This window comes from Spinacia oleracea, chromosome 4, assembly GCF_020520425.1.
Source record: "Spinacia oleracea cultivar Varoflay chromosome 4, BTI_SOV_V1, whole genome shotgun sequence".
NCBI classification, from domain to species: domain Eukaryota; kingdom Viridiplantae; phylum Streptophyta; class Magnoliopsida; order Caryophyllales; family Amaranthaceae; genus Spinacia; species Spinacia oleracea.
This window is the reverse complement of record NC_079490.1, coordinates 48,505,130-48,515,668: the sequence shown is the minus strand read 5'-3', so window position 1 is coordinate 48,515,668 and position 10,539 is coordinate 48,505,130. Positions and strand designations below refer to the sequence as shown.

Here is a 10,539-nt window from a genome sequence, read left to right as displayed (position 1 = left end):
GCGGTGGCTTACGTGAGCTAACCCTTCACATGTGGTAAAATAAATAGTACAACGAGGTACAAATAAATGGCTCAAAGTATGCTAGAGATCCCGTGCAATAGCATACAAATAAATAATCCATCCCTTGCATGTGAAATAAACCATACATGCATAAATATTGAACAACATGATTGACAATGAAATCCATCCTCATAATAATTTCAACATGCTTGTTCAACAATTAATCCAATAAATCCAACATCACAAATCACATGCTCGTTCACCAAAATAAACATGATTCCACATAATGTAATTCACATCATCAACAATCATGTAATGTCATTGACAAAAGGTGTGGTCGCCCTAGACTTGTACGTACCTTGAATACCTAAGCGTAGGGGCCACTTTGCAATAACGAGCACTCAACTAGAAATCACCTCCTATCATCAAAATAATGAAACTTAAATTATTTCCATGTTCATTAAATTTCCAGCAACTTTATAAAAATTAAAACCTCCTTTAGACTTTAGAATTCAATCGTTTTTCAATAATAAAATCGTCTCAATTTGCAAAATCAATCCCTGGTACAAAAACATACTTTTTCCGCCTTTAAAATCAATAAAAATCGACACTTTAAACCTTTATTCAAATCTGAAAATATATTTGATTATCATAATTAAAATCATCACCTAATTATGCTAATCAATTGACTCATTAGGTCTAGGTTAAAACCCTAACTTGAAAATCCCAATAAAACTAGTTTAATATCATAAAAATCAATGCTTTATTAAATAAACAAATCTGAAAATTCATCCTTTAATAATTAAAACAAACCTAATGAATCACAACACACAAATCCTCAAACCACGGTATTCATAACCGGTTCCCAGCATTTTAATTACTCAAAACAATATTAATATAGTAATTAAAATACGGAATTTAAATAGAATAGGTAAGGAAGAAGAGAATTATACCAATCCGGCCTATAGCACGGAACAACCACGAATATAATGTGATTGGGCGAAAAGAATTGAGCAACGAACGAACAACACACACACACGACCGTGTGTGTGCGCAGCAAGGGCGATGAGCAGCGACGGGCGCGAGCGGGGAGAGGGGGCGCGCGCGCGCTGGGCGCGAAGGAGAGCGAGAGGGCGAGCGGGCAGCGCTGTGCGCGAGGGCATGAGCGAGAGAGAGAGAGAGACAGCAGGGGTGTGCACGAGTGCACGAGCAAGGGACAGCAGCAGGGGCGTGCACGAGCGCTCGTTGCGGCTGCGGGCAAGAGAGGAGGGGCGAGGGCGAGTGTGTGGGCGAGGGCGAGTGTGTGGGCGAGGGCGGGCGAGCACGGGCGAGCACGAAGGCTCGAGGCCGAGGCCGTGTGGGTGCCAAGCAAAGAGAGGAGAGGAGTGAGGTGCAAGAAATCAAAAAGGGGCTTTATGAAATGTTAGGGGTTCATTTAATGATGGGGGAGTCTATTTATAGGCTCCCTAATCCCTTAATGGGCTAGGCTTAGGATATTTGAGTTGGGCTTAGGAATTAAATGAATTGGGCTAGCTTAGGTTTTAAATTAAACTGTTTGGATTGGCTCGTTTAATAAAACGAATTGGACTTTTTATTTAAAACCCGAAGCTTTAAAAATCATTTGCAACTCATTTAATTTCCCGACTCAATAATTAAATTCGTTTCGTAATTAATTAAAATAATAAATATTCTAATTAAATTAAAATACATTAAATGCAATGCGTTTAAATATTATTTAAACGATAATAAATCGTAAAATGCTTTATAAATATAATAAAATATATTTACAAACATTATAAAAAATACGAGGTATTACACAACGGGTCAGGTAATGCGGGTCGGGTATTTTTTAACACCCCTACACTTGTGGTAGAATAAACAATGCACTCTGGCAATATTCCATAGGCTCAACATATGCTAGACATCCCATACTATAGCATAATAATAATAATAATAATAATAATAATAATAATAATAATAATAATAATAATAATAATAATAATAATAATAATAATAATAATAATAATAATAATAATAATAATAATAATAATAATAATAATAATAATAATAATAATAATAATAATAATAATAATAATAATAATAACTTGCATGTGCAACACTCATACATGCAAACCAACTTGAACAACATGCTTGACATAATTCAACGATTATAAAAGTCCATAACATGATAGTTCAACAGAATCTATAAAGCATAATTCAATTCATAACATGCTCGTTCACATAGATTCAATAATAATAATCACATGCTTGTCTACACATCAAACATGAATTCCCAACATATAAGTTCACATGATTCGCATTCAATACACTTCACAAAGTCCTCAAGGGATGGGTGGTCACCCTAGTCTTGTACGTACCTGGAATACCTAAGTACAGGGGCCACTGTGCGAATCACAACTCACTAGAAATAAACTCCTATAAACACAAAGGAGAAACTTAATTATTAATCATGTTTACTAAATTTCCAGCAACTATTTAAGAAACTAAAACCCTTAGTTTAATTAGAAATTGATCGTTATTCGTTAAATTAATAGTCTCAAATAGTCAACTCAAGTCCTAGCATAAAAACATTGACTTATTAGCTTTAAAACCATTAAAAATCAACTCTTTAAAGCTTATAAACAATCTGAAAATTATAATTCTTTGAATCAAAAACCAATCTCATCAATTCGAATACTAAATATTAAAACACGGTGTTCATAACCGTTCCAATCAATCTAAATAACCCAAATAATTAAATAATCACAATTAAATAATTAAAACAATTTAAAAACTGAAAATTAAAAGTTTAAAAGTATAAAATTTGATTATCACCAATTAACAACACACACACACACAACAATTGATGTGTTGTGTGTGTGGGGCGTTGGAGCAACGACGACAACAACACATGCACAGCACTCGGCAGCGTGATAGGCTAAATCGCACTCCTATCAAAGATAAACCTAACGTTCACCAACTAAAAATATAGCAAGGGAAGCAGGGATCGTATCCACAGGGAAACAGTGTTCTTCTACTATTAATAGACTAATCTAGACTACTGGTAACAAGAATTGGATTGGTTTGTATATTAAACTAAAGCAAATAATCAAATCGGAAAATAACAATATTAAAGGAATCTAGGGCAGCGGTTCACCATAAATGCAGACCGGGATTGGACAACGGACAATAACAATCAATTAACAATCATAACTAGGAAAACATGCATCTCTCGAATCTTATGAATTCCTTAGGATAGAACAACTAGCGGGCTCTCGCTACGTACTAGAAATAATTCCTATCTAATAGTCACAGACCAAAAACATCAGATTTATACCTCTCGGCGCATAATCCAAGGTTAATCAAACTCAAATCGAAATAGTCCGGCCGAACAGAATTGACGAGCAATAATAATAAGCTATAGAAATTATAATCAATCAATCAATAATCAAGTCCACATATAATCCCAATCATGCATTCATGGATCCCCTAAACCCTAGAAATTAAACTACTCACTCATGATAATAAATAACAAAGCAATTAGCATAATGGAAAACATGATTAAAGCAACAAAATAAATTGAGGTAGGAAATAATACCGAATTGAAGAACGAATAAAATAATAAAGCTTGAATCTTTACTTGAAATTAAAAACTAAGTATTTGAATAATTGGAGAGAAAATTAGAAAATAAACTAAGTATTGAAAAGTAGAATAATAGATGTCCTACAAAATAATAAAGGCTAGCTTATATAGTTTGCCCAAAAAATAATATTAAAAACGGAAAAGAAATCACGCGAAATACTGCTGAGGGATCGGGCGACGCTCCGCCCGATCGGGCGAAGTGCTCGACAGTCGGCCCGATCGGGCCAAATTCTGCCCGATCGGGCGGTTTGCAATAAGCTCATAAATAACTCCAGAAGGCCGCCCGATCCGGACCTGGCGAAGTGCGCCCGATCGGGCGCGCGTTGAAGGCTTTAATTCTTTCTTCCTTTCGCCCGATGGTCGCATTTCGCCCTCAGCTCACACGGCGATTTGCAATCTTCAATATCCTTCGCCCATATTACCGAGTCTAACTCTCGGGGCTCAACCATAAGCATCTAAGGCTCCCGGAAGTCGACGATAAAGGTCCCGAACTTCCTCGGGCTCGTGTAGTGGCCTAAATCAACACGAAACGGGTCTAAAAAGACCAATTTCTCATAATTGAACCTGAAACTCAAGGCACACTAAATAACACATATTAGTACTAAAAATGGCTCCTAAGAGCTCATTTGACGCATAAAAGTACTAAGGGACGGGGGTGAAACACTATATAAAACACACATATCAAACTCCCCCAAGCTAGATCCTTGCTTGTCCCTAAGCAAGGAAATCATCGATGAATACAAGACCAACTTCACCCCCAACATATTTCAAAATGAAAAACATAATTCAAGGCAAAATCCAACAAGCACGCATCAATGTCAACCAATCAAATCCATTCAACCACTAATCCACCCTAACAATCGTCACGCAAAGCGAACCACAAATGCACAATGGAATTCAAGACTAGTGCTCACACACTCGTCACTCATTTATGTGGCGGATAAAAGATGTACCTGTTCGCTCTCCTCCCAACATATAAGTGAACAATGCCCTCCCAAACTCACAACACTCGTGTGTCTAGAAAAACATACACTCGACCTAGTAGTCGACTCGAAATGCGTCATGTCATAACTTGCATTGATAAACAACTATTTTCACATAAGTACGACTCTATGCACAAAGGTCGGAAGGTCTTCAAAGCTTGTAATGTTAGGCTTAGGTAAGGGTGCGGTAAATTTGGGTATAATGTGAGCTTTAAAGCCTTGGCTTTTGGGAGAATAAATCCTAAAAACAACCATGATCAACCAATATAATGACCATAATCTCCCACTCAACACATGACAAAACAACAAATAGCCAACACCATACTTTCTTGCCTTTTTTCACAATTGCAACCAATCACTCATAAGGATATGAATTTGCAGAACTTGATTGAAACAATACTTTGAACTTTTTATGAGAGTAACAGATTTTTCTCTTTTTTTCTTTCTTTTTCAATCTCTCTTTTTTTTCCTTTCTTTTTAGCAACCTTCACATTTGTTTTGTTCTTTCATCTCTTTTCATTTTCAACTCATTTTCAACAACAAACATGATAAGACGAACTCCATTTTCAATATCCACTTTGCACACTACAACTCCCTCACCTCACTACTATTAGCTCCCCCAAGCTAGGCTTGGGACTAGTAACCAATGGGGTTTTTACAGGCTTGTAATATGGCTAGTCACCGAATAAATGACACAAGCAACAACATGGGTAGAAAAAGAGGGAACAAATGTATCTAGATTCATCTGAAGGCTACCTAACCAGAAAAATGCCTTCGTCCTCCACAATGTGCATGTGTATGAGTCATAAAACACTACTAATAGTTGCAAATCAATACTCAAAATCAATGCCACACCAGGAAGCTATCACACATCCTAACCAAATCAACTAGTCAAGCACCAAGTCCACAAATAGTTAGTCGGAGTTGACTCATGTTAAGGTATCAAAGCAATCGAATATCAAATCATGGCTAACACATCTACATTGCCCATCATCAAATACCAAGAATCAAAAACAATTTTCGTTCAAGGGGCACAGGGAAGCATGATATTGTATTCATCGGAACGTATTTTTGTATTTTTTTTTTCAAAGCAATAAACTACTCTAAAAAACAATAAACACACCAAAATAAACACACACAAAATAAGTAAATGCAAAAATAAAAGGAAAACATACCTAATATGTACAAGTGAGTGAAACACCCCCCCAAGCTAAATCAGACAATGTCCTCATTGGCTCAAGGGGTATCGGACCATCTCGATCCTCCTCAGCATCACTGATGGCCTTGGCCATCATCACCATCATCACCTCCCCGACCGCCAAAACCGCTAGTGCCTTCTCCAAACCCGTCGTAGTGGGTGGGTGTGAAAGTACCCATGGCACCGGGAGCTCCATATCCCTCCGCGGGATAGGTAAACCAGGAAGGGTGCTGAGCATCTGGGGTAATGTAGCCCTGCCTGGCATACTGATCATAGAAAGGGAACATGGTCCTCTGGTGATCAGCCGCGAACTCATGGAAACCGAGCTCAAGTCTGCCCAACCTCTCATGAATGGACCCTTGCTCCTCCTCTGGTGCAGGCCTATCCTGTGGCCTCCCCTCATCCCCTCGACGCCCCCTCCTAAAGTAGGTGCGAGGCTCAGGCTCGAACTGGTGGGGCGCTGGCTGTGGGTCAGGCTGGGGCTGCGGGTCAGGCTGGGGCTGCGGGTCAGGCTGCGGCTCATCCTCAAATCCAGTATATAAATAATGAGCTTGGCCAGCTCTGAAACGGGTGTGGCCCTGAGGGTCAGGTAAGGTGATAAGTCTGTTACCCTCGAACACCCACCACATGGCACCCGGCCTAAACAACCCATGCTCCCCCTGTAGGCGACGAAGTCCAGCAAAGTAGGCCAAATCAAGTAAGTTGCTACCCAAAACCGGGGTTTGGTTAGCCTCAACAAAGTTAACTGTGGCCATGGCAATGTGGGTGATCAACCCACCAACGGTAATGCGAGTAGTGTGCGTACTAGTGGCTATAGAAAAAAGTTGGGAGGCCATATGATGTGCTAGGTTCATTTTATACCTCTCTTCCCCTTCTAAAACATAGGCACCTAACATTTCTAGCTCAGTACTCCTAACATTTTGGTTCTCCTCTCTACCAAAAATTGTGAACCCCAGAAACCGGTAAAAAACAATAGGGATGGGGTGTTGTATTTTGGAAGCATGCAAGTGTTGCATGCTACCGAGATTATCATTACCCGTCAGCTTTCCCCACATTGTACAATTGTTATTTGCACTACCAGGTTTCCTACTATAGGCGGTGGACAAACCAAAAATCCCACCAAAATCAGCTATACTCATGGTAACATTACGGTTCATCAAGCGAAACTGAACCGCCGACACAGTTCTATAATAATCTCTACGCAAAGCCAACGAACTCAGAAATTCCAAAGTTATACGCCTAAAGGTGAGACGCAACATACTATACATATCCTTCATACCGACACCATGAAAAAGACGTTTTACATCACTCATAATACCCATTGCATGCAAAGACCTTTGACAAATAAAACGAGTGGGTATTACCTCCCTCTTCTTGAGGTGGATGAACCGGTCTCGTTGCCACTCCGTAGCAAAAATGACATCCGGGAAGTCCTCATCGGCTTCGAATTGGGGCGGTGGAGGTGGTGGTGTCGGCTCCCGAGCTCGGCTTGTGGAAGCCTCATGTTGGTTCCTTGGTTGTGTGGTGCAACTCCTCCTTGGTCAGTTAGCCATGGTGAAAATCTGAGTTTTTGGTGGTGTTTTGAGTTTTTGGTTGAATTTGGGGGTTTGGTGGAGAGTGGAGTAAACTGAAATTCGTTGGGTATAGGTTGTAGAGGATGATGAGAGGAAGATTTTGATGTAAAGAGTGTTGAATTTGGTGGAGATTTGAGGGAGATATGAGGGATTGAAGTTTGTGAGAGTTGGGGTTTAATGGAGGAAGAAAGAGAAAATAAGGTTGAAGATGAAGAAAAGAATGAGGAAGGTGGGCAGCCCGTGCTTCTTAATCGCTGAAATCGCATTTCGCCCGATCGGGCGGTTTTTTTTATTAATTTCCTTGAATCTGTGCGCGCCCGAACGGGCGCACCTCGCCCGATGCGGATCGGGCGATTCGCGAAACCCATTTTTTTCGACTTTTTCCAGCCCAGTATCCTTCCCTGTCCTTGGAATGACGTCATCACCAACCGCCCGATCGGGCGGAAGTTCGCCCGATCGGGGATTTCACTCGCTTTTTGTGTCGATCGGGCCATTTTCGCCCGGTTGGGCGATTTCCCAAATTTTCCTTTGAATCGACACGTGCCCGATCGGGCGCTCCTCGCCCGATGCGGATCGGGCGAAATGCAAGCTGCTCCGTTTGGCTTTGATTCAACTTTTTCGAGCTTGGGGCCTTAGACCTGCATAACATTAAACACCAAAACTGTAAAATACCCTCATCTCGCCTCTCCAATACCAAAGACTACACTGTATCACACACTTGATCAAAAATTATACTAAAACACACAAAACAAAAGAATAAAGTACACTGGGGAAAGCAATAAATGGATAGTTAAGTACTCATCCCCTATTAGATTGGTGTAATGTCCCCATTACACAATCTCAGTTTATGCACAGACAACGAAAGGAAGGGGATGAGAGCCACGACAACTCATCGAATGGGGGCACCAAAGATGGTGCCATCTGGTGTCAAATCAATTGCCTTGGATGAGCTATGTGGCGCGGGAAGTGACAGACCACGGCCTCGATCATGAATGCGGTGCCCACCGTTCACCGAGCTTTCGGCCTTTCGGGTCTCACCATCATCAAATCGTGCTTCCCTTCGAACCCAAAACATGACTCCAAAATAATCATTAGAAACATTGACTCCAAAACATGACTCCAAAACATGACTCCTCTACCATAAGGCTCTTAGCAACATGGGTTAAATTGAAAGTAACCTTGTCATCCCCCACATTTAAGGTCAGCTTGCCATTCTTGACATCTATGATTGCCCCCGCAGTGTGTAGGAAAGGTCGACCTAAAATAATAGGAATCTGCCTGTCCTCTTCCATGTCCAACACAACAAAATCAACAGGGATAAAAAATTTACCTACTCTAACAGGCACATCTTCTAGAACACCTAGGGGGTATTTTACAGATCTATCAGCCATTTGCAGAGTTATGTTGGTAACTTTTAAATCACCCATGTTCAACTTAGTACATACAGACAGGGGCATGACACTAACACTGGCACCTAAATCACATAAGGCTTTGTCAATAAAAAGGTTGCCAATATTACACGGGATAGTGAAACTCCCAGGGTCCTTCAACTTGGGTGGAGACTTATTTTGTAGTAAGGCACTACATTCTTCAGTAAGTGCAACAGTCTCCACCTCACTAAATGCTCTCTTCCTAGTTAAGATGTCTTTCATGTATTTAGCATATGCAGGTACTTGAGTAATTAGTTCAGTGAAAGGGATTGTTACCTGCAGATTCTTTACCACTTCTAAGAACTTACCAAACTGCTTGTCTAGCTTGTTCTTTAGCTGACGGTGAGGGAAGGGAAGTTTGATAGGTGGAACTTGTATCTCAACTTTCTTCTCAACCCTTGTGTCAGCTTCCTTCTCCTTGACCACCTTTTCACTTTCTCTTGGCACAGTACCACTGACAGATACTTCAACCTCTTCTTCAATGGTCATAGGCGGCCCATCATACTCATATCCACTCCGCAAAGTGACAGCATTTACAGACTCTCTGGTCACAGGCTGTGAAGGGAGTTGACCTTTGGGTCTCTCTGCAAGAGTAGTAGCCATATGTGCCAACTGTTTATCCATGATCTTGTTATGAGCAGTGAGGGCATCGATTTTGGCATCCTTTTCGCTCATAGATCTCTGCAATTCCAACATCATATTCCTCATCTCTACAAGCATGGGATCAGGTTGTGTGGGTTGAGGTTGTGGAGGAAAACCAGGTGGTCCACTAGGCTGCGGGTTGTAGTTACTCCGCGGTTGGTATGACTGTTGTGGTGGCGGTTGGTACTGTTGTTGTGGTGGTGGAGGGTGTTGAATCTGATGGGGGTTCTGGACATTAGTACTCCTATATGATAGTAGGGGGTTGTTTTTATACCCCTCATTATAAGAGTTGGAGTATGGATTGTTCTGCTTGTAGGACTGGAATGCATTGCATTGTTCGATAGAGCTCCGGCATTCTTGTGCATAATGGCCTTGCATCCCACAAAAATTACAGACATTGGCAGATTGGGCACTCATTGCAGCGACACTAGCATGTTGGGTGGATTGGGAAGATGCGATCTGTATATTATCTAGCTTGTGATGTAGGGCAGTTAGCTGAGCAGTAAGTTGTTCAATAGAATTCATCTCATGCTTAACACCCCGGTCGGCAAAACCTCTAGGATTCGCATATTGAGCACTATGGATGGCCATCTCCTCAATCACCTCTAAAGCTCTAGGCACCTTCAGTTGCATAAATCTCCCACTGGTAGCTGAATCCAAAAGACACCTAGACTCATTACCCAGACCATTATAGAACTGCTGAACCAGGAACCAGTCATCCAAACCATGGTGCTGGCACTCTCTTTGCAAGTCCTTGAATCTCTCCCAAACTTCGAACAAACTCTCATCTGCTTGTTGAGAGATACCTAATATCTGACCCCTCAGAGAGCTGTCTTCTCAGGTGGGAAATATTTAACATAGAACGCAAGGGCCAAGGAATTCCAATCGGTGATTTTCATAGCTGCGCGGTTGAGACTGTTGATCCATAGCTTTGCCTTCCCACTCAATGAAAATGGAAAGAGTATCTCCATAGTCTGCTCCGGTGTTAAATTCTTCTGCTTAATGGTGGCACAATACTGAATGAAAGACTGAATATGGAGATTAGGATCTTCACCCTTTTCCCCACCGA

At 41.0% G+C, this 10,539-nt stretch overlaps 1 pseudogene; it reads left to right on the top strand.

Moving 5' to 3' along the window:
- The first annotated feature begins 10,191 nt into the window (after positions 1-10,191).
- On the top strand, positions 10,192-10,291 carry LOC130460288 (uncharacterized; annotated as a pseudogene).
- The last annotated feature ends 248 nt before the right edge of the window (positions 10,292-10,539 follow it).